This window comes from Pteropus alecto, unplaced genomic scaffold (assembly GCF_000325575.1).
Source record: "Pteropus alecto unplaced genomic scaffold, ASM32557v1 scaffold103, whole genome shotgun sequence".
Lineage (NCBI taxonomy): Eukaryota > Metazoa > Chordata > Mammalia > Chiroptera > Pteropodidae > Pteropus > Pteropus alecto.
Window position 1 is genome coordinate 12,339,273 of NW_006436288.1, and position 25,819 is coordinate 12,365,091.

Consider the following 25,819-nt stretch of genomic DNA (forward strand, 5'->3'; position numbering starts at 1 on the left):
GAACACAGATGTCATGAAAACCACCAGTAAATCCAAGTCATAATGGTAAAGGAAAAGACTCATATCAACATCATCGTCACTGGATACAGATTTGGGCAAGTCTGCCACTGCTGGCCATCTGATCTACAAATGTGGTAACATCAACAACAGAATCACTGAAAAACTTGAGAAGGAGGCTGCTGAGATGGGAGGGGACTCCTTCAGGTACGCCTGGGTCTTGGATAAACTGAAAGCTGAATGTGAATGTGGTGTCACCATTGATTCTCCCTGTGGAAATTTGAGGCCAGCGAGTATTACGTGACCGTCATCGATGCCCCAGGACACAGACTTTATCAGAAACATGATTATAGGCACATCCCAGACTGACTGATGTCCTGCTGTTGGTAAATTTGCTGCTGCTGTGGGTAAATTTGAAGCAGGCATCTCCAAGAATGGGCAGACCCATGAGCCTGTCATTCTTATACATACACTGGGTATAAAACAACTTATCGTAGATGTTAACAAAATGAGTTCCATGGAACAGCCCTGTAGTCAGAAGAGATATGAGGAAATCATTAAGTAAGTCAGCACCTATATTAAGAAAATTGGCTGCAACTCTGACACAGTAATATTTGTGTCAGTTTCTGGTTGGAATGGCGAAATCATGTGAGAACCAAGTGTTAACACGCCTTAGTTCGAGGGTTGGAAAGTCATGCGTAAAGATGGCAATGCCCATGGAACCACACTGCTTGAAGCTTTGGATTGCATCCTGTCACCAACTCATCCAAGTGAAAAGCCCTTGTGTCTGCCCCTCCAGGATGTCTACAAAATTGGTGGTATTGGTACTGTCCCTGTAGGCTGCGTGCAGACTAGTGTTCTCAGACCTGGCGTAGTGGTCATCTTTGCTCCAGTCAAGCTTTCGACTGAAGTGAAGCCTGTTGAAATGTACCATGAAGCTCTGAGAGAAGCTGTTCCAGGGAACAACGTGGGCTTCAATGTTAAGAATGTGTCTGTCAAAGATGTTCATCATGGCAGTGTGGCTGGTGACAGCAAAAATAACCTATCAATGGACGCAGCTGCTTCATGGCTCAGGTGATTGTCCTGAACCTTCCAGGCCAAATCAGTGCCGGATATGCACCTGTGCTGGACTTTCACACAGCTGATATTGCTTGCATATCTGCTCAGCTGAAGAAAACTGATCATTTTTCTGAAAAAAAAAAAAAAAAGCTAAAAGGTGTCTTGAAGTTTTTGAAATGTGGTAATGTTGCCGTTGTTGATATGGTTTCTGGCAAGCCCAGGTGTGTTGAGAGCTTCTCTGACTGTCCTCTTCTGGGCCCTTTTGCTGTTGGTGACATGAGATAGACAGTTGCTGCAGGTGTCATCAAAGCAGTGGAAGAGTAGGCAGCTGGAGCTGGCAAAGTCACCAGGTCTGCCCAGAAAGCTCAGAAGACTAAATGAATATTATCTCCAATACCTACCACCCTAGTCTTCATCAGTGGTGGAAGAAAGGTCTCAGAAGTGTTTGTCTCAATGGGACATTTGAGTTAAATAGTAAAAGACTAGTTAATGATTACAGTGCATTGTAAAACCTTCGGAAGGAAAGGATAATGTTTTGAGGATCATTTGGTCTTTTTTTGTGTGGCAGTTTTTAAGTTATTAGTTTTTAAAATTAGTATTTTTTAATGGAAACAACTTGACCAAAAATCTATCACAGAATTTTGAGACTGATTAAAACAAAGTTTAATGAAAAAAAAAAAAAAAAGAAAGAGAGAGAGAAATGACTAGATTATCTCTCAAGCCCTTCCAGCTCTCACATTCTATGATTCTGCATCTCCTGCTGAGATAAACTTAATAAATAGTATTTAGATTCTGGTAGTAGAGAACTAAAAAGAAATCAAATTCGATTCTGAGACCTCCAGCTGACTGATTGGGTGAGCAGTGATATTTCAAAAGAATCTAACAAGTCAAGAAGAAACTGGTGTGTATGGAGACTGGGAAAGATGGAGCACAGGTTCGTGGACAGAATTTTTAAATTAGAAGAAACCATTTCTGTCATTTTCATGCAGTGTGGTAGAGAGGCAGTATATTTCCGTAGTTTATAACAACCATAGAAACAGGAGCCCAATTTCCTGGGCCTAGGCTTGACACTTTCCAGAAAGTTACTTAAGAGCTGTGCATCTAGCTAGGTTTCTACTGTAAAATTCAGACAAAATGCAGGCTGAACCATGCATAGTTGCCATTGTAGATCCAAATGGTTGAACTGGCAATTTTACATGATTCAACTGGTAATAACAGACACTTTTAAGGACTTATACTAAGAAATAAATAAGTTCATATGTGTCATATGCTAAGCACAGTGCTTGACACATAATAAGGTATCATAGAAGAATTTCCCTTTTTTATTAAGGCTATCCAGATTGTTCAAAAGCCATTCCACCCAGTTTAATTTGGCAAGAAAAATTAGGCATTGCATAGCATGTCAATTTAGGCTTCTTTTCCATCCTCACATTTAGGCAGGCATGAAGCCTTGACTAGGCAATTAATCTGTAAGGGTACAGTTGTATTGCACTTCCAGTGCTGGCGCCTACTGCCATTTTGTTTATTTCAAGTGCTTTCATCTATATGAGCATTGGTTTTTACGCCCAAGGGAAATTCAACATCAAAGTTCCTGGAGTGAAGCTCGCTTCTTCACTCGCTTCTTTTCTCCTCAAACACCCACCTTCCCTCCGCAGCCCAGCCCTTGGAGTCAGGGGGCCTAATTTCAGAGTATAATGTTGGTAATGGCCATTTACCCTTCTGTGACCCCTGGGCATTCTAGACACCAGGTCAGCACTGCAAGGAGGGTGAAAGGAGCAGCAGCCATCTGATAGCAGTCTTGGGGGTGGCCTAGAGAGGAGAGAACAGAGAGGAGAATGAACGGAGGTCCAGCCAGCCCTAAGTCATGAGCTGGGGAGTAGGACGGAGACAGATGCCGTTGAGGAGTCATGCTCTGACTGCAGCATTTTGGACAAGTATTAGTGGGTTTGTATGATGAGGATCTAATTGTGCATGACCCAAAATGCAGAGAGATGTTAGAGAACTAACAAAAAGAAGGGAAAACTAAAAATATGCCTTTCCTGAGTAAAAGCAGGACTAACTACAGTACCTGCAAAACTGTTTACTGGTTGTTGCCCAATGTCACCCATGTATTAACCATGACTCACATTGGTGGGTTGATATAAGTCCTCATCTATGACTTCTCTTTTTACTTTCTTTTTGGTGTGTTTTGAAGAACTGGAGTTCTTACTATTAATGTTGGTGAATTTACCAAACGTTTTCTCTTTGTATTGAGTTTTGTTTTGTTTTTGTTTTTTGTTTTGTCTTGTTTAAAGACGGCCTTCGCTGTCTGCTTCACCTTTTAAGTAATTAGTTTGTGAATGTTTTCTCAGTTAGACTTTGGTTTCAGAATCAAGGTTGCAATGGTCGATTTCCTCTTGTTGGTATCACGCGGTGACACAATTCACACAAAGGAAGGAGCTGCTCTAACAGTGATATTCAGGATACTAAATCATGGCTGATTAAAATTACCCTTACTATTCACTGAATGCAGTGGTTAAAACAAAAGAACACAGTTATCAGGTGTACATGTGTCTTAGATGTTGTTACATACGAAAAGCAGGAAGCAAATGAACACTTGGTGAAAAGCCTTTTTTCATTACCTGTAGGAGGTGGAAGACTTCAATTTCTTTTATCAAAATTTAAGTCTTGGCTCTTTCACTGCTATGGGTCTTACCCACATCACTCACTGTCTCCATTCCTCAATTTCCACATCTGTGGATAATAGTATCTACACTATTTAACTCCCAGGATTATTGTGAGAAGATACTGAAATGTCCACATGAAGTGCTTTAAGAACTGTGAAGATAAAGTGTACGATAGTACAGGAGTTGCTAATGTTAATAGTAAGTAGTGTTAATAGCATATAGGACCGATAAGTGTGTGTGTGTGTGTGTGTGTGTGTGTGTGTGTGTGTGTGTGTGTAGGCTCTAATATCTAGGTGTGTATATAATTTTGTACACAAATAATAATACTTTACATTTAAATTATATTTTACACTCCTTGGAGGACTTTCATATTCATTATTTCATTCTAAATCTCAGAACCTGTGAGGTGGGCCAGGTGTGCCTTTCCTCTACCCCCTAACTTTTCCATTTGTTTCTCCTTAAATCCAATGTTCATGACCCCGAATTTGGAACTTGCCAACAATCTACATTCCCTGCTCCAACCATAAGCTATTTATCTATCAGGTGTTGCTGGACAACACCAGTTAAGTATTTGTATAAAATAGGTATCATACAAATTCATCTTTTAACCTTGGCAGGACATTCTGTTGCTTTCATCTTCTATGCTGGTTTCTGGTCTATTTTCTTTCCTATCTAGAGCAGTAGTTACAAATATTTACTCTTTTTCCCTTCATTTACTTGCAGCTCTTTAACTGACAAAGTACAATATTGCCTCCAATTCCTTAGAGAGTAGTAAAGATCTATCTGACGTTCTGCTCCAACCTACCTCCCACACACCTTTACTTTTTCCTTCTTTTTAGAGGATGAAATGACCTTCCTGTGTTTAGGGCTGACCGCTCTATCTTTTCTACTAATTTTATTCTCTCTGAGCTTCTTTAGAACCTCAGTTCCATGTAGTTTCATTCTTTCTTTTCTAATTCCTCTCAGACTCTGCATATACTCAAACATCCCATTTCACTGACAAATGAACTCCCCGCCACACACTTACTTTTATATCCTATTCTGCTCTTGCTACCCTGTGACACTACATCATTTTTCCTTTGATGGTTGAACTTCACCCAAAGGCAATTTACACTATGTGCTCTACATAATTCATCCAGAATTAACATATAAATACTACAATAAAAAAACAGTTCATGAATTTTTATGACATTTAATTTGATGTGTTATTAGTTGGTCACTTTCTTCTTCATTTTACCTTACTTAATAAGGATGTTCGCTTTGGATAAGTACGTGAACATAACTTGCTGTTATGCCCAACAACTAGAGATGGTATCAGAGAATTAACTGCAGAATCTCATGTTGGAAACAAGAACTGTAAGGACAATGATGGGAATGAGAGAAAAAAAATTTCTCATTATTAGTTATTGATATGAAGTTCTCAGAGAAATGTTGCATCAAAAATTAGTGTAGTCAAAATAAATGTGCATGCCCTTATAGATGAAATACAAATAGGTTCTGTACTTAAGATTCCAGAAAGTACCAGAGAGTAAGTTCTTGATGATGTATCAGTCGAGATAAACACAGATGTCAAGCGAAGACTTTTCTTTAGAGTTATCTTGTCTAGAAACCAGAGACCAGTTGGGAACTGCTGATCTTTGGTTCTTGCTTCATAAATGGAGAGACTACATTTTGATGAACCCTCACCTGTGTTGACAGAAATAACTAAGATTTATGATACTATAAGGGGACACAGGAACCTTCGACTGTTAGCAGGGTCAAGTTACCCTGATGATTTTACTGGTCAACTCATTTCTGGGGGTGGAGAGAGTGGTATGTTTGCTGATGGACTTGGCCCCCTGAGGCATACTGATTTAGTGCATGTCTAGATGCTGCAAAAGCTCATTTCTAAAAAAACAGGCTTAGAAAGAAATGAATAGAAACTAATTGAAATTATAAATAATAATAATTAGTATTCACATATAAAAATGCTAGAGTAAAAATTGAAAAATAAGTACCAAAATTTAATATCAAGGGTAAAATCTCAGTGATCCTAGTTTATGAAATTTTAATGGATGAAAAGTTTAAATATTGCACTCCTTTAGTTTTATAAAACTATGTATCTGTTACTTAAGTTTTTAAAAGCCCTAAACATAGGAGATAATTTTTTATGATCTTCATTATTGAATCTTAATTTTTAGCTCTCTAGTTTGCTCTTGCCTCATATGAAACTTTTGAGAAAATGCCTAGCAACTTTATTTACAGAGAAAATTTAATTTCCTAATAGATAAAAGCTATTTTTTCCCCAATGATTGCAAAAGGAAATCATTGCTATTAAAGCAAGGTAAACATTTGTTTTTCTTATTCAGTTTATTGACTGGGATATGCACTATGTCTTCGGGGCCACTGGCCTGCCATTAAGCTCTGTGATACACCAATAATTGAATTACAGCTGAATCTGGATAAAAACAACAAAAGCAGTCAGGTAATTTGCCACTGGCAAAGATGACATTTTGAACATTCTTATTTCATTTGAACTATTTTCTTTAACTTATACAAAAAAGAACCCTTTCAGGAAAGAAAAGAAAAAAAATGTCTCATTTTTATATGAAAAAATAAAGTTTAGGTGAAGCAGTTGAAGGACCATCTAGAGGAAAATGAAATAACTGTAGCTAAAATTGTTGTGATATTTGAACAAAAAACCTAAAATATAAAATTTCTTATGACAAAGGCTGAGGAAAAGATGCTAAGATATAATATATATAAAATATAGATGTGTTACCTTTACCCCAGATCTTTAATCCAGTGTGTCATTATTTAGGCTGGTTTGATTCTACCTTAGCCATTCTCTGTTCACTTGAGCAATGTCATAGAAAGGAGCAAAAAGGAAATTTTATTTAAATCAATTGAATACTTTTTCAGTAAAAAAGTGAGAGGTTTGATTGTGGAGAACCCAGAAACTATAGGTTAAGTTAGTGTTCTTTAACAAACTAGTGAATTTTATTTAGCCATGCTGACTTTCTATCTTTTATAAACTTGGTTAAGCAAGACAGACCCACACCTTACAAAATGAAGCAATGACCAAACTCATCTAGAGCCAAAGAATTTTTTGAAGTGCAATTCAAAATAACCTGGGAAAGAGCCTAAGGCAGTTTGTGAATGATGCAACAATGAATGGTGCCACACCACTCAGAGATGTTGTTTATTTGCTCTCAGAGGCCATCTAGGCATTCAGGCACTTGACACAAATGTCATCAGTCTTATTCCAGTCTTTTCTGGCTGAATCGACTCTAGAATAGCAATACAGGTGAAAACATGCTACATGAATTCCAAGTAATCTGCAGCATAAATAACAGAGAGCTGGCTGTGGCTGTGACCTTGAGTAGAGCTTTTTAAGAGGCTTTTTCCCCCGCCACTTCTAGTTATGTTTTTACTAGAATATATTATTACACAGATGCTTCTGTGGAAAAATATGCATAGAAGAATGATGGCACTGAGGACTATATCAGCGAATCTGTTCATCATCCCAGTGTCATTTCTCTAGGAAAAAAAAATGAGATGTAACCAATTTTTCTGTGGCTAATATAAGAAAAGCTAGCCTAGGGTGTTCTTCTTCAGTTGCATAAGTACAAGGTATTTACAAATGATTAAAATGAGGATTGGGTTGAAAAAAAAATTGAAATGACATTACTGTGACACAGTAGTTGAACTGTTATTAATTCATACATGTATAGATCTCACATCTGGACAGACCTCAAATGGGCATTTGCTCTGGGCTCTAGAAGGTATTATTGTGCTAATTTTATACATATGTCCCCAAGATTACATATAATCATCAACTTTATATAGCAATTGTAACATATGCCTAAAAAATTCAGGAACCACACTTTTGTCCAAAAGACAGATTGCCTTTATGAATAAGAATCATGCAAAAAGAAGTAAGGAAAATTGAATTTATGCTGCTGATATGAAGGAGCTATATGGCAATACAAAAACAGTAGACAATCTGCATCATGCCTCCAAAATTTCAAGTGCAATCAGTGGCATCTCCTGTAAGACACGTTGCTCATGTGGAGGCTAAACTAATAACCTTCATCTGGTGGTTGATGTAAAATTAATGGCCCTCGAAAATAGTGGTGTAAGTGGATGCAGGTTTGTTATAACAATTACAATAATAAAAATAAGTATAAAAAATTCTCAATAAAATTGATTTTCTATACTGCCACTCTTTTATGGTCTTAAAACTTACATTAAGTGATCATTTTTTAAAGTATGCCTATAAAATAAATGTTTTTCTTAGAACAGAAAAGGAGGAGAGCTTTGCTTTTCCAGCATATGAGGCTCAGGTTCTTTGATATGCTTCTTAGAATATAAGATATAAAAACTGGAGAAACCCTAGGCTAGACAACTTATTGAAAAGTTATATCTTTCTTTGCTCACAATGTATGGCTTGATTTACATGCATTGGATTTGCAGATATTATTTCACTGGATGAAAATGCTGGGGGTGTCACAACCAGGTACCACAGAATGGTTGGCTCAAACAACAGAAATGTATTTTCTCACATTTCTGAAGACTAGGTGTCTGAGATCAAGGTGTTGGCAGGTTGGTTCATTCTGAGGGCTGTGAGGAAAGGATCTATTCTAGGCCACTCTCTTTGGCTTGTAGATGGCCATCTTCTCTCTGTGTCTTCACATTTTTATGTTTCTCCAGAAGCTAAAATGAAGAAGTAGGATCTTTGCCCAGGACATTCTACAGTTAACAGTTTATCTTGGTGGTCAAAAGCACTCTAAGTTATTTTATTTCATTTATCAAACACAAATATGTATCATTTGTATATTAAGTGGCTATTTTAATTCCCATTGGAAGTTTAATTCCAATTGAACCCTTCAGGTTTCCAGAGCCTGTACCACATCATCATTTTTTAAGGACACTTCAGAAAGAAATATACTAAAAATTGTCTTAACTGCAAGTATCACCACAAATTTGGAACTTGATAAAGGTGAATGTATTAAATGTCATTGAATTGTACATATTAAAATGGGTTATTTTATATTATGTGAATTTCACCACAATTAAGAAAAAAATCAACACAAAGATAGAAAATATCTGAGAAGCTCATCTCCATCTGCTATAAAAGAACCTTACATAACTCCACAGGGATAATTATCTATCCAGACCGCAGAAATCAATTTGAGTCTGCAGTTCTGGGAGCGATTAGGTCAGGCTTTAAATAAAGAAATTGTAGGCAAGTTAAATTGGCACTGAATTCTTAAATACCACTCAGTATCCAAGAACTGTACTTCTGAATTATTTGTTCTCACTGTGATAAATTACATGGCTTGGTTCCCAAGATCCATTGCAAAGGTTGAAATATCATCTTTGCTCTTAAGGATCTCTAGAGAGGGAGTTTTTTTAACCTTTGGTACCATTTTCTAGTATTTCATTCTTACTCTCAAAGTTTGTAAGACTCAGCTAAATCTCTCCTTCAGCTTTTAAAATCTATTCCTTCTCTTTTAAATTTTCAGTAGGAATAGATAACGGCTATTCTGAATCCAGTGATACTACTTCAAAAACTTTACTATTGTTGCTGACCTTTCTTTTGCAAATTATATGTTTTTCCTCAACTTCTTAAAATAAATTTTAAACCATCTTTTTTATTCAAGTCTTTTCTCTTTTTGATACTGTCATTTCTCACATTATTTCATAAGGTTCCAAACTAGATATAATTGTTACCCAGATGTATAATGAAAAAATTAATTTTGAAAAATTTCTACTTCCAGTATGCTATTCTTTTCTCCTCTAGACACATAATAATACCATCAAGCATCACTACTGGTGCAATGAATTAAAATGTGCATTCACACCCATACCTCATTTGTTCTCTGTCAGTCCTGTGCTCTTTACTTACAATAATGACACTGATATTGTGTCATTGTGTTAAACTCTGCTTTAGGATTCAGTTTGAATTCTAAATCTTTGGCAATAACTGATGGCTCTTGTCTCTCTGAAATGTTTTTTAATTCTATGTGTGTTTGCTATTAAAGTCCATTCTGTACATTTCATTCCAGCTCTTCCAACTCTTTTAAATTCTAATATTTCCAAAATATCCATCTACCAAAGTCCTAGCTGGGTAAGGACTAAGGTGTTATTCAGATAGAAATGGATGTGTTGCTGTCTGTGAGCAATACTGGACCACAGCAGAAAAAGATAGGGGGCAAAAACAGGAAGCAGGAGAAGACAGTCCAAATGGTTTGCAGGCCAGAGGCCCAGCAGGCTTGACAAGGAGACCATAAGAGAGCCATGAGTACAGTAGGTGAAATTCAAGTACAACTACTCAAACTCTCTCACTACTTGGGAGGGGAAATTCTGAGGCATGGTGTATTCATTTGCTAGGGCCGCCATAACAAAATACTACAGGCCAAGGGGCTTAAAGGACAGACATTTATTTTCTCAGTTTTGGAGACTAAAATTCTACAATCAAGATGTTGACAGGTATCATTTCTTTGAGGCTTTCCTTGGCTTGCAAATGGCCGCCTTCTCGCTGTGTCCTAATGTGGCCTTTCCTTTGTGTGTGCACATCCCTGGTATCTCTTTGTGTGTCCAAATTTCCTCTTCTTATTAGGACATGAGTCAGATTGGATGAGAATTTACCTTAATACTCTCATTTTAACTTAATCACTTCTTTAAAGGCCCTGTCTCTAAATACATTCACATGCTGTGGTACTGGGGGTTAGGGCCTGAACATATGAATTTTGAGGGGACACAATTCAGCCCACAATATATGGGTTTTACATCACTTCAGTGTTTCCCTGAGAATTAAGGCCTGTTTGCGTATAATGGTAGCTGGTAACTGGCTTAATATTCCTTGTTATTGGATGATTTCCTTTCTCTGTATCACAACTCCACTCTCCTTCAGGTGTTTCTTGCACTTCCCCAAACTTCCACGCCAGTCTTTTTCTTGGGGTCAGCTTCTGTGACCACACAAACTATGGCACACACAAAGAGACATTACAGCGCCATAGAATGACACAAAGACCTTCAACCCAGAGTCAGATGGCCTAAATTCCAGTTCTAGTTTCAAATTCTGGCACTAATGTTGTCAGGTTGTCAGTCTCCTTAAGCCTCAGTTTCCTCTCAGGTAAAATGGAGATAACAATGTCTGCTTTGTAGATTTATTTCAATTTCTAAATTATAAAATGTATGTTATAATTATTTAAAAATATTATTGTTACCATGGTAAAACATAGTTCTCTGCCCTCAAAAAATTTTATATAATTTGCATAATCAAATTTAAATCTATGAAATTTTTTAATGCACAAGGCAGCATATGGTTAAGTTTCAAATGAGTGACATGTTCCACCACCATAGTCACTGCCAAAAATATTAAATAACAGCAGATTTTAACTCAATCCATAAGGCTATCCTGACCACTGCATCCCTTTACCTCACTGCTAACTATTATTCATTTATTATTGGAGAGAAGGTTTGTATGAGCAACTTTCTGCCATTAAAGCCTATGATCCTGCTTGGAGCATAAGACATATATACAAAGGAATGAAATAAAAAGAAGTAGGTGCAAAATGCGAAGATGTTAGAGCAATAAACTTCATATAAACCTAGGACATTATTCAGGGTAAATACTAAGAATAGTTTTATAGTTCAGACCTCAAGAAGGCTTTCATTAGACACTGGATTTATATAGTAGTAAAAAGTAATTTTCATAAAACCAAGGCCAAGAATTATTTATAAAATTGCACTGTAGTATCATAAAAATTCAGCACTGAAAAAGACCTTAAGAGAGATCTCCTAGCCCATTGGTTTTCAACATGAGAGGCTATCACCCCACCTCATCCTAGAGGCATTTAGAACTATGAGAAGAATGTTATTGGCTGTTATAACTAGAGGTGGGGAAGTAATAGTGAGTGGGACCTAGAAATGCTAAATACACTGCAATGCAGTGAACACACCCACCCAATACCCCAACAAAGAACTGTCCTGTCCCCAGCCCACCTACCAGCCACCCAGCCTTCCCACTCCTCATTATACAGGAAAAACTGATGTTCAGGAAAGATAAAAGATGCAGGCCACCATGTGTAATTTTAAATTTGTCAATAGACATCACAATATTTTAAAACAGATAAAATCAATAATATATTCTATTTAACCTAGTATATATAAAATATTTCAATACGCAATCAATATACAATTATTAATGGGATATTTTAGGGGTTTTTTGTACTGTCTTCAAACCTTATATTTATCAACACGTAATAGCACAATTCAAACTAGCCACATTTCATGTGCTTAATAGCCACCTGTAGTTAGTAGCTCCTATACTACAGTTCTAGAAGATTCTGTGTGTCTTTCTTTCTTGCAAGATGCATATCATAAACAAATGAATAAAAGACCTCAGTTGACTTCGTCTACTATTCCTGTCACTGTATCATAGAAAAAGATGAGATCTGTTTGCATAATGTGTTTTTAAGAAAACCAAGGTCATATTGATTATTATTTTTGTCTTCTGATCTTCTAAGCAGTTGAAAATTGATTTCTGGATGAGTCACTTGAGCATTTCTTTTTTTCGTTTTAATTTTTTTTTTTTTTAGATGTGAAGCTAAATTAACCATTTTATAATTCCAGGCTTAGTTTTTTTGTTTTTTTTTTTCGGAAAAATATACAGGAGTTTTGTTTTTGTTTTTGTTTTTTTTGACATTTGCCATACTTACTTTCATTGTTCAGGATATTATCTGAATGCAAATTTCCAGCCTTCTTGGCAGAATTTTATACAGCTTAGTTCTTCTTATGGCTCTTATTTATAGTAGTTTACCTACATTTCTCTTGCTCAAACGTATCCCCATAAGTATCCTCACATTTCCTCCAGCTAATAAAACTATTTCTCACCTTTTTTTTTTTACATGATCAATTTTACATGTTATCAAGTCCCTTCTGGCATTCTTTCATGCTGTAATGAATATATCCATTTTGTCCATTCTTCCTCATTTCTCTAGAGCTTGGTTATTAAATGATAAACGTTTTGCTTGGAGTATTATTTATTTTTCATAAATATTTTATTTCTATTTGACTTTCAATAAAAATACCCTTGAAGTAAAAAACATAAATATATTTTTTTTAATATTTGAATGTCAAGTAAAGGACATATGGACTTTAAATCTTTAAATCTATCAAGATATAGATTTTAATTTGGAGATTAAATTAAATTGAGATATACCTTGTATATTAGTGGCCTGTATATCAGTGGCTTAGATCATGAAAAAGAGATAATCATATCAACTTTTGTAAATATTTTTAAGGGAATAATTTATCCACATTTTAGTGAGATTTGGTAACTTTATGGCCTGAAAGCAGAATAAAATAAATGGTCATTTCTAGTCTATATAGGGTTTGTTTGTTTGTTATATTATTCACTTTTCTTCAGCTAAAATAGAGAGTTGTATATTCCAGGCAAGGGTCTGTATGTCTGCTTTTATTTAAGTTTGTTGGCTGTATTTTCTGTTCAGATCCAGATTGTAAATATTATAGGCTTTGCCAACTCGATGGTGTCTGTCACAACTACTCCATCTGTCTGCCATTGTAGCATGAAAACTGCAATATACAATGTGGAAAGATATTGACCCAGCTGTATTCCAATGAAACTTTATTTACAAAAACAGACCCAGGCTATATTGGGCCCATCAGCTATATGTAGCTTGTTGGCCCTTGTTCTTGATATTCCAGAATTACTCACTTCACTTTGACTGTATAGACAGACCATTTGTTCTCCCATTGTAATTCTGGCATAATGTTAAATTACACTGAACTTTGAATACAAAAAAGACAGATTCAGAGATCACTAATTCTTGTCTGACTATGAAACTGTATTTATTGTCTTTTGAGTTTTCCTGCTACATGTATTATAAAAATCCTTTACACCCCTGCTTTTAAGACAAAATTTATCTAATATTTATATTGTTGTCATTTTAATAGTTTCCATGAAACTTCATCATCAGCTTTGGGTCCATCACTTCCTGGCTTTTGATCTTTCATTTTCATATATTTTCCACTTTGAGTTTATTTGCTGAGTGCTGAACACGCCTAAATTTTCTGGCTTATGCAATAGTGTAAAGACAGCCTTTCTGTTCACCAGGAGGATGTATCATAAATGTTTCTTCATAAAAGTGTAAGGGTACTTTTAAAGTGCTCCTGGTTAAAATGGGCAAATGAAAGACACATGTGGCTGCAGCCATCACCACTGAAACAGCGAAGCCAGTTTGAAGAGCTTTCAGTGGTAGAACCTAAACTCCTCGCTTTGGAAATACTGATGTGAGTAAACGCATCAAAACAAATGCAACGTAATAGCCAAAACTTTTCAATGACAGAAAGGCCTAGAGCTGCTGTTGAAGAAATGCTTTCTTTGGTTGTGGATAGGCTGGGTTGTTACTGTTGAAGTGTAAACTGATCAAGTTACAATTGCTATGAGAACTGTAAGTGAAACTTGAACTTTGATATATTCACATGTTCTCCCCTAATATTGTATTAATAGGTGTTTGCATTTACCTGGTGTTTGTAAGTGGCTTTGTTTTAGGCTTTCAAGGAGAGTGGCTTGAAAAGATTGGCCAGGAGCGATAAAAAAGAAAGCTTGATTCCATTAATAATCTTACCCACTTCTAGTATCCTAGTTTACTTCTGCAGAATCAGTTTGTAACAATGTTTTCAAGGCTAGCTAATGCATTCCTATATAGAGACTACTCCTTTAAAGTAAGCAGTAGACTCTTATTTATAAGAAAGTCAGTTGCCTGGCTATTTGTGTTGGTCGACGAGGACATTGGCTATGGCTTTTAATCAGGTAGATTTCATATGGCTTGTCAAAAAGCAAGACGAGAATAGCCATGGCCCAGTGAGTAGCCATGTGTGAAAATAACCAACATTAATTCTACTTTCTCCATTGCATCAAATTAAAAAGTGGGTGAATCAGCACACCACAGTAATTCCCACCATTGTTTCATTATTGAGCCTCCACAGATCAATTAAACTCTTCTTTATGATTATATGTATGAACTATCAGGCTCATGAAGCTCCTACAAGGTTTTAGAGTACCAAAACCCAAAGGACTCAGAGGGACTAACTTGGAAAAGAAAGGGGTTAACATTTGTTTAGAACTTCCTGTGTGCAGGGCACTGTGATGGATGCTTTATGTATGTAATCTCATTTGATCCTCTTAAGAGTCTCCATGGAACAGATGAGGGTGCCAAATTTCTCCAGTTAGTAACTGGTGGAGCCAGTATTTGAACTTATTTCTGGAGAACTCTAAAATGCCAGAGTTCTTTAAAAACCATCTATATATTTGCAGATTTCTAGTTCGGCAAATAGTGTTTGTTATCTATTTATCCAATAGCTTAAAGGTTCCATAAAATATTGCATTTGTGCATGAAATACCAAAGTCAATTAACTAATACATCTAAATTTACTTAAGGAGTAAGGTCCAATAATTTAGCATTAACTTTTATAATAATTAATGAAGCATAATTATCTGGCCAACATGAGCTAAAAACAAAAGTGGAAATATGAAGTAAGAGAGAGTCAAAATAAAGGTCTTGATTCCTTTGGTGTCACTCTTTTCCCATTTATATACATACGTGCTAGTTAGTATCTACACTGCAGATATCATGAGATTTTTTTTTAATTTGATAACAAAGAGGTTAACATTTTGATATTTCTACTTATGCTACTTTCAACCTGAGCATTTATAGCATGGGATCCAAAGCTGACCATACATTGCCTTTTAATGTACGTGTCTTTTAAGCGATGAAAGTGTTTTAATACACAATGTAACACAGCCATTGGGTTGTAACACACTGCATTGAAGGAACAGTTCTGCTTTATGGGAGGCCAGCTGGAATGCATGCAGGAGGCAGTAGTTAGCTTAAATGTGCACACCTTTTCTCTTTCTTGCTCCTTTAGGTTAACTACTGCCCGCTGCAGGCATTTGAGTTGGACTCCCATGAAGTAGAACTATTCCTTCAATGGAGTGTGTGTTATTTCTCAGAGGAATAAAGTTGTATTTCCATAAGATAAATGGAAGCAAAAAGAGAAGGTTGTTGTAAAACCTTTCCAAGGGGTTACCGATTTCCAAAGACCAGTCTTCAATTTCTCAGGCTCTGAAATTCATTTTTGGCATCACGTAGCATAGATTATGTTCAAAGAAATGTATTGCCAGTATATGCACTCATAAGAAATTGATGTATAAACAAAAATCCTAGTTTATTAAGTTTCCATTAGGTACTAAAATTACTACATCTTCATTGCAAGGGACCCTCCTTCCAGTATCATGGTGACTGGGTGTGGTGCCAGTCCATAGAATTGGGATGGATACCCACGCAGAATTTGTTTTGGATTTCTGAACTGGTGATGCCACACACACACCCCCACACACACACGCACGCACTCATGCACACACACTAATTGGGTATGAAAAGGTTTATTATTTCCATAATGAAATTTTCTGGGGAGAGCAAGACAACTCTCTCAAGGCGAACTGAAAATGACTTCAGTGAGCTGTGAAGGGAGGAAAGGAAGCTAGGTTTGAGTTTTTAGGGTGGGTAGAGGATAGGGCAGGAGTGAGGTTGTCATACATGATTTGAACTCACTGCTGGTGACAAGGCACCTGGACCTTATCAGCTTGCCCAGATGGGGGGCCGGAGGGGAGTGGAAAAGATGTCTGTTGTCATCAAAAAGTGGATTCAGACTCCTTGTGGTATTGGGTCTTCAGCTTTGTAAAAAAAAAAAAAAATTAGTTAACATGGCATTAGAGCAAAATGCGAAGAACACTCTTAAAATGTTCACATGATGTATGTTGGAGTCAAAATACATCATAAGCCCCTCTAGCTTCCAAAAATCAGGTTTTTGAATCTCTACTTTTTGATCAATGTTGGGGGAAAAAAATTTACAAATTATTGTTTTTTACTTCTACTTGTGAGAATTTTCCTTGATATTAGAGAATTCAATTTGTTTTTTTGACCCAGTCTTTATTGCTTTCTAGCCTGGGAATCAGAATATCTTTTCTGATGATTTCTTCAGACTAACAAATCTCATCTGTTGTGGGTATAATTCATAGTTTTCTAAGGAAATTATACCTTTCATCATCTACAACCATTTTCAATTTTTTTTTCTAAACTGGGTGATAGCAAATCTTCCTTCTATTTCTTATGAAGGCTCATCTTGCATGTTATTCCAAAAAACTGACCACATTCTCCCATATCATCATTTAAAAGGAAAATAATATCTATCTTGTGAAATATTGGTAACAGCAGAGAAAATTTCTGTAAATAACTATTTAATTCATGAAGAGTAAAGTAGCAAAGTTAAGATTAATTCTAAATGACTGTCACCAACTGTTCTGTGTTCTCCGTTGAGGGGAGAACAAAAGAATATACTCAAAGAGAAATGGAAAAGATTCAGAATACACTTGAAAAACATCTGCAAAAACAAGAAATAGTCGACAAAACCCCTTGTCTGTAGGGCTTTTTTAAAACTAGTTTTAAATCTGTTTATAAGAAGAACAAAGTAGGTTCGTTCCGTGGTCCAATAGCCCAGGTTGGTGGTTCTTGTTGTATTTGGAGTTGTAGATATATAGGACAGTTGGTGAGATTCCTTGGTGGAGAGAATTCACATGAAGCAACATTTGTATTTAACCTATAATGTGTATTATGTTTTTCGACACTAACTTTTTGCTGTCAGTCAGATAAAAATCATTCCAAAGGATACAGATTTGTTTCATAAGCTTCTTAGTCCTTAATAGAGCAGTTTCTTCTCATTATTGACTGACTGTGTCCATTTAGCCTCCAGTTTCTCTCTGAACCTGACTTAGTGTTTTGTTACTCAAGTACTGCCCCATATTTGGAACTGAAATATAACATGCAAAGTCTTATATTTCCAGAAATTTGTTGATGATAAAAAGGCCTCTTGGGCCAGACTTACAAGGATCAGATATACAAATAATAATGGCAATATTTTTTTGATTGAATGGTTACCTTGTGCCAGGCACAGTACAAAACACTACTTCATCTCATCCGCCAACAGCTTTATGTTATGGATATTAATCCCATTTCATTGTTGAATAAATTGAGGCCTAGAAAGTTAAATATTTGCCTAAGTATTTATTGTGCACCTCCTGAGTGTCCAGTACTATAGATGAAGATACAGATGAGACAAAATGTTGGCCCAGTAAACTTCTAAAAATAAAAAGTTTTTAAAAGTAATTTCATTTTTAAATGTCTGTGTTAGAAATCATGAAATGGGGTTTCCAGCCTTATAGTTTAATATACCCCAACATAATGGTATGGAGAGTCGACTATACAAGTGTTCATTTAAGAAAAGATGGATTCCATCACAGGCTCTGTTGATGATGGTAGCCGAACAGATATCCCTCAAGATATTTGAACTCGAAACTAAACAAACTCTCAAACTTAATGCAAGACAATTTTATAAATCCAAAACTCACCTACCTTGTTTGTACATATGTGAAATGATAGATATAGCTTAATGGTGACATTAATTGTACTTCAAATAGAAGTGACATCGATGCCTCTTTATAATCGATGCCTCTTTATAGCTGCAAACAGCTGTGTACTTTTAAAATAACAAACTTTTTAAAAGAAAAAAAAAGAAGAGATGAGAAAAATATGCTTGGAGAGTTTCTTTTGACGTTTACTATTTTGAAATATCTTTGTGTAAAGGCAATTTATATCTTTTCCCACTATTGTTTTACATTTGAATATTACAGCATCTTTCCTTTAAGGTTTATCATTAGTATCCATAGCTTTGTCATAGAGGACAAAGCCTTTAGAGTATAAATGCTTTGAAGTAATATTTTCCATTTTGTAGATTAAAAAATAACCCTGAAGCATAAAAATATTAGGTCTCTGTGAAACAAAGATGCAGTCAATTCTACATTTCCACCTACAAGACTAGAAAAGCAGAATAATTTTTAAATCTAAAGATATTTTCTGCATCACACTCACTATTTTCTTTTCTACTGTATCTCCTCAAGCTCCCCACCTTTCCTTATCTTCCAGGGATATTTGAATTTCATTCATTTCCTCTCTCTCCTTTCTCTTTGACCTGTGCATCTATCTACTTGCTAAATATCTGTTCTGAGTAGGTTCTGGGCGGATGCTAGAGATACAACGATAAAATTGTGCTCCTATTCTCAAGGTACTTAAAGTACTAAAGGGAAAGATAGATTTGGAAATAATTGCAATGACTCCTGGTAAATACCCTTGGGATTCTAGGCAGGGCTATTGACCCCATTCGTGAGAGTTGAACTGGGCCGATTAAAGAAGCCAAATGTAATGTATGTGACTAAAGGGTAGGCGTGTGTTAGGAAAAGTGGTAAAAGATCAAAAAGAAAAAGCATGCAGAGTCCAGCTCACCTCTTCCTCGTTATATGCCACAACTTGGAATTCAAACTTTGCCATAAGATTCACAAGACATAAAAATTGAAGAAGCTTCAGCAGGCGAGTGACATGATAATATATGTATTTCAGAAAGATTCTAATGGAAGCTATGTGGAAGCAGCATGGACTAGATTGAAGAAAAGATGGCAAGCTATTCGGAGTCATTGAAAGGTCCCACGAAGCTGCAATGAGAAGGTAGCAGAGACATACACGGAAGAGGTGGAGGTAGAATCTCCAGGATTTATAGATTGATCTTATGTGAGGAGTGAGTGAGATGAAGATAATTCTCACATTCTGGCTTAAGTTACCAGGTGAATGATAGTGGTATTAATCAGGATTGGGAATCGATTCGTTTTTTAAAATATGTTTTGTCTGTGGTGCCACTGAAATATCTGAATAGAACTGTGTTAAACCTAATTAGATATGAATTTAGAGCTCCAGAGAAAAATCTGGGCTATTAGATAACAATTAGATATTGTTATCTAATATAACAATAGCCATCTAGATGGTTTATGAATGAATGAGGTCATTAGTAGCTACATTAAAAATGAAAACAATGAAAGGCCTTGGACGGCACCCAAGGAAGCATTGTCTTCCTAGTGGCCAAAGTGGGGGACTCTTAGGCCATATGGTACCCCTGTGTGAATTAGAGAACACCTACAGAGCTACCAGCCAGAAAGTGGTCAAGATACTACTAATAAAAGTATATGAATCTGAACCTAAAACAATATAAGGCAAATCCCTAAAAATCTGGCTTCTACTTTCACCTCTGCCCTTAAAACAAAACAAATGTGTTCTTTTGAGGAAAGAAAATATGGCTAGATCTAGTGCTCCATTTCCAAATTTATTCCCGCCGACCTGCCTGTTTCATTTACAACTGATCACTACTATCTTTTGCAGTTCCGCTTCATGATTATGACCTCTAACCCTTGATATTATTTTACTTCTCTAGCTGCTCTTTCTCTGACCCTTCTTCATCTTGTATATGTAGGGTTACCCAGGATGCTATCTTTAACCCTCTTCTCTTAAGTCTTGGCAAAGTTATTCATTTATATTCTATTCCACATGCAGATAACCTCACCTGTTTTCAGATTCCCAAGGAGGATGAAAATAAAGAAAATGACACCTAGGAAATTGTGTAAAACAAAGATAAAGAGAAAAATCTTAAAAGCAGCTACAAGGGGAAAACAGTTACATTTGGGAAAACCATAGTAAAAATGATGACTGATTTCTTCTCAGAAACAAAATTAAAAAATAACGTAACTATATTTTTAAAATACTGGAAATAAAAAACGGCTAACTTAGAATTCTATATTCAAGGTAAGTACTACTATTACCTACCTCATATGGCTTATATTAGAATTAAATGGGTTACTATTATAAATCACATAGAACAGTATCTGGTCCATAATTTTAAAGAAGTGTTTGTTATATAAAATGAAAACGACATGGCAGTTTGGATTGTAAATTGCTACCATTGCTCTTGGAAAAAAAAATGCATAAAGCATATTGAATGGGAAGAGGAACTTGGTTAGTTATTAAGTGTTGTCACCATAACCTTTCTAAATTTGGATTTACCCACTAATAAGGTCCAATTTAGAATGCTAGTGGTACTGTACTAGTTATTTTATCATTCTCGACAGTAAGCTCCATCATTATTCATAAGGCTTACCCATGGATGAGTAACACCAACTGCCTTAGAACAAAACGTTTTAGCAGAAATGCCCACATGTTGACACTTTGTTACAAATGAAATCTAGGAAATCTGATCTATGTCAAAGGAAGATGAAAATATTTTTAATATTTATATTGTGCTGACTATTTGTCTGGTACTACCCTGATTTATATAAATTAAAGGTACTGCCCTTTAATCCTCCCTACAATTTTGTGAGGGAAGTACTACTATTACCCTCATCCTAGGGTTATACACAGAGAAAATGAAGCACATAGCAGTTATGAAACTTATCCAGAGTTACTTAATTAAAGTATGTCAGGGTGCTGGTTAGAACTTAAGCAATGTGATTTTTGAGATGGTGCTCTTAACCACTTTGTATTCCTACATCTTTAAAATTTCTTTCTCTTTCCCCAAGCAAACACGTAGAACTGGGTAAAAGGGAAGTGAAAGGATATTTATGAAAGACAATATATTTCATTGCATTCTTCACATTCAGAATTCTTTACCTTTACTACCTACCACAATGCTTACTATAGAGCAGATCATCAATAATTTTATTGTTGGGTAAATGAATGATTGAATGAATTACAAGATGATATTCGGTTCCTTGTCACAATCAAGTTGTTTCTCAAACTCTGTATGTGCCAGGGGCTGCAGTGCCAACATTTTAGGATCAGAAGGCTTTTTCTGCATTTCACAATACACAGGTGATTGCAGTTATCCATGGGAGCCAACCTACAAAACTGTCAAATGTCACCTTAATAATGTAATGAACCTGTCTTCTCTAGATAAAAGAGCTCACCTGCTGAAAGGCTACTGGTTGTAGGATTTAGTGGGAGCCCATCCTGTTGCTCTTTAGACCTGAATTAGGTTCTTCTGCCACATTTCCTGCTCAACTCTTCTTATACCTTCTGGTCCTAGAAAAACCCAAAGCCAGAGAAATAAGACGAAAAGGTAAGAGAAAAACAAGCGATCGAAGTCCCAGATGTTGCTAAAGCCATTAGTAGGAGTGAAAAGCTAAATGTGTCCTGGGGTGAGAGACTGGTCTTTTTAACTCATTTTCACTTTTCCTTGGTTCCCACCATACCTCATCAGAACTTGTTTATCCTAAGAAATTAATGACTAATTTCCTGTGAAGTAAAATCAATATACCTGACAATGTTCTTACATTGGTTAAAAATGAGTGTTTGGTTTACCTTGTGCTGTGAAGTAGAAGCCAAATAATTGTTTCACGTTATTTAAATGTTTGAATGAAGAAAAATTGCTTTTCACTATGACTGCATGATATGAAATGCTGAGCTTTTTGTGGAGGTGGGGTATTGGGTGGCAGAGAGTAAAATGGTTGTTGCCAGTCTCTAGAATTCAGTTCTGTCTTGAGTATGTGCATTACTAAGCATTATTTTGGCACATCTGTTACAGATTTATAGCCAAAGAGTTTTCATATGGGTTTCAAACATAGATTACAACAGCAGAAAGAAACTTGAGAGCTTCAGGGAAGAATATATTTCAGTTGCATTTGATCATTTTATTGAATTTGCCTTGAAAAATCAATTAAACAAGACAATTTAATTTTCATGCTCAGATGAGAGGTTATTCATTCCAGCTCATGCCTGACAGTAGATGTGTGTGTGTGTGTGTGCGCGCGCGCGCACGTTAATTAAATAATCAACTCCAAAGTGCTCAGAAGGCTGATGGTTCTATTCTGTTGGATATGGGGTAATTGGAAAGGGATCTTCATTCCATAAACATTTCACCTCTTTTTCCTTCAACTGGCTTCTCCATGGGACATGTTCAAACCCTATACATACCAAAGTAGTGATTTATTTTTTAATCGGTATTTTTTAAAGCGGTATTTTTTAAAGATATTAATAGTATATTTAAATCGCAAAGTAGAATTAGTGAAATAGTGTAGAAGACGTATGATTGCATGGACTCACTGAAGGGTCACCGAATACTTAATTGCATGATGGCCTTTTTTGAAATGAAGGGATATGAAAATAACGTTGATTAACAAGTAATTAGTTAACTTCGTAAATAAAAGAAAACTTTTGGGAAAGTTGCTTGCTTACCCTCTTTAAGCCTCTCTTTTCTCATCTGTCATAATTATGTCAGCTTCATAGCATTCTTATAAAGATTAAATGGATTCATTTAATAGATGTGAAGCCCTAAGCAGAAGCCCTGGGACAAAAAAATCTTAGCTATAGTTATTATTATCATTGATCAAAGTTTACAGTTATAGAACAGCTATTCAATAAGACAGTAGGAAAAATGCTGATGTAGAAATTGTAAGATTAACAGCAAAAGCTAACGAGGGCAATTATGTTCTTCTTAGAGTAGAGATGCCAGAGCTTTGCTCAATAGTTGTCACATTAGTGCAACTTCAGGCACTTTAAGGCTTCACCTTGTTCTAATTTTTAAAATGCTTGCGATGCCCTTATTTCCAAACTGAATTACAACATGTGGACATGAAAGAGCATGTCTTTACCCTAGAGACAAGGGCATCTTACTAGATTCATATAAAAGAAAACAGACTCTGGAGCCAGAGTTCCTGGGTTCAACTTTCTGCTCTTTGCCTTCTGTAATTGGACTTGCTCGAGTTACTTAAGCTCCCTAGGCTGGCTGAGAGTCCTTCCTTATTTGTTACCTCATGAAATTATTGTAAGGGTTATATGAGAAAATAATTGAGTGCATATGGGACATTTGTCTTCATAGTAAATGCTCAATAAATGGTAGTGATCCTTTTCTTCTGTTGAATGATATTTGCACTGAGAAGTGTTAAAAGATAAACTAGGCATATTAAAAAATTTGAGTTTTGTGTGGAAAAATCTATTAGAGTCAGACAGCGCCAAAGCAAAAAAAGGTTAGAAGCCCTCCACAGACGGGATCTAGGGTAAAAACTTTGATACAGAAGAGGCAGAAGTAAAGCAAAGAAATTATTCGATTGGCTATAGCTTAAATAAATGCATTATTTTGGAAAGCCTAATTGGTTGTTGATGATTGGTTCTCCTTAGGTTTCCTTTGACTCCTTTGACTTTGAAATATTACAGGCTTAGGTTTTGGTTTGCTTATGCGGGCTACTAAGGACTAAAGCAACCTCTTCTAATGGCCTTCTTGTTTAATCATTTTCACAGAATTTAGATATCATTCTGGTTTAATTATATGGTTTCCTCCATGCACTAAATCAATTCAGAATAAAGGAACAGGGAGAAAGGGGAATTAGAAGTCTTGTTCCCAAAACCCATAGTTAAACCTCTGTAGTTGCTTCATTTGTTAATTTAATAGCATAGAAGCTGAGAATTTTCTTCAGATTTAAACTTCTCTTTTCACTTCTAAAGGTGAAGGTTCACAAAGTACTGGGACAAGGTCTTTGTTACTAAAGTAACTGTAAGGGGTTAATTAGCAAAAGTTCATATGCAAATTTTGCTCTGGAAAAACGTTTAAACTTTAAGTCTCCTTTCAGAACTATTTTGGAATCATAAACCTATTTATGATGGTGAGTTTCTTCCAAAATGAAATTCTAATCCATTCAAAATCATTTTGATTTATATTGTAGAGTGGACATATATTTTCTGTCCTTCTTCTTAGAGAGTTTGAATATATATCTAATTTCGTACTTCTTTTATTCCACTTTGAAATCATATTAGTCCTAGTCCCATTCTTGTTTGGAGCCAGTGTGTGGAGCCTCTAAATTCCTCTAGGCTAATATTTTGAATAATAATATAGGACACTAATAAATTTTTTTAGAGCAAAATGATACCATTACTGAAAATGTTCTTGTCTTATTCCGCAAAAAAGAATTCAAGGGAAAGACAAATGGCTGGAGAGCGTAGGGGTCCAGTGACCAGATACTTGCCCTATTCTGCAAGAAAGAACTCAAATGCAAGGTGAACAGCAAGCAGGAAAGCACAAACTTATTAAAGCGAAAGTACACACTTGAGGGAGTGTGGGCTTACTCAAGAGAGAGCAGGAGCACGCAAGTTACACCATGATAGCTGGTTATAAACTTTTGTATTTTCCCTGGAGGCAGAGCCCAGGAAAATGTGGTGCTGAGGTACCCTTGTCGTCTCTTCTCAGTAGGTGGGAAGCTCGGTCCCACTTTTTCTTCTTCATATGGCATTCCCAGAATTGTCATGGTGTCAGGTGGATGATGAGTGCTGATGCATTTGCAATGTGGATGAGATTATAATGATATTGTAATTAGTCAAAGGTCATGCCTCAGCCAAAGATGGCATCTAGGCTGGAAAAGACTGGGTTAGGCTTATAACCCCACCTGCTGGGGCTAAAACTGGGGCAAGTCTGAAGAAAGGAAAAATTTTGGGAGCCATATCCTGGAGGGGGAGAGGTTTCCCTGCACTGCCTGTCCTGCCTCAGTGCCATTTGAAAAGATGGTGGAGATAACCTGGTAGAACACCATGCAAAAGTGTAATGAGGTGGTATATTTAAAGAATATATGATTTCGGAAACATGGCAGAATGAGAGACATCCCCAGATCTCTCCCCTTAAAACAACAAGAAGCTAAACATCTAAAACTGAACAAAAAACACCCAAACTACACACCAGCACGTCTGAGTGTGGGATCTGTGCATAAGAGCTACCACAAGACAGAGCCCCAGGTGTTGGGCGGTGGACTGGGAGAAATAAAGAAGCTGCCTCTATCCAAAAAGATATTTGCACACTGATGTTCATAACAGCATTATTCACAGTGGCCAGGACATGGAAGCAACCAAAGTGTCCTACGATAGATAATTAGATAAAGAAGCTGTGGTACATATATACAATGGAATATTACTCAGCCATAAGAAGAGATGAAATACTGCCATTTGCGACAACATGGATGGACCACGAGATAATCATGCTAAGTGAAATAAGCCAGACAAAAAAAAGTTGAAAATCACATAATATCACTTATATGTGGAATATAAACCTAAAAGCAACAAATGAACAGGAGAAACAAACAGAGACTCATGGAAATGGACTATAGACTAGTG

General features: G+C 36.2%; 1 protein-coding gene and 1 pseudogene across 1 annotated transcript in view; both read left to right on the forward strand.

Moving 5' to 3' along the window:
* The window catches only part of FAR2 (fatty acyl-CoA reductase 2), a 101,913-nt gene that overhangs the window by 12,649 nt on the left and 63,445 nt on the right, over positions 1-25,819 (forward strand). The window lies entirely within an intron of this gene.
* LOC102879656 lies at positions 43-1,437 on the forward strand (annotated as a pseudogene).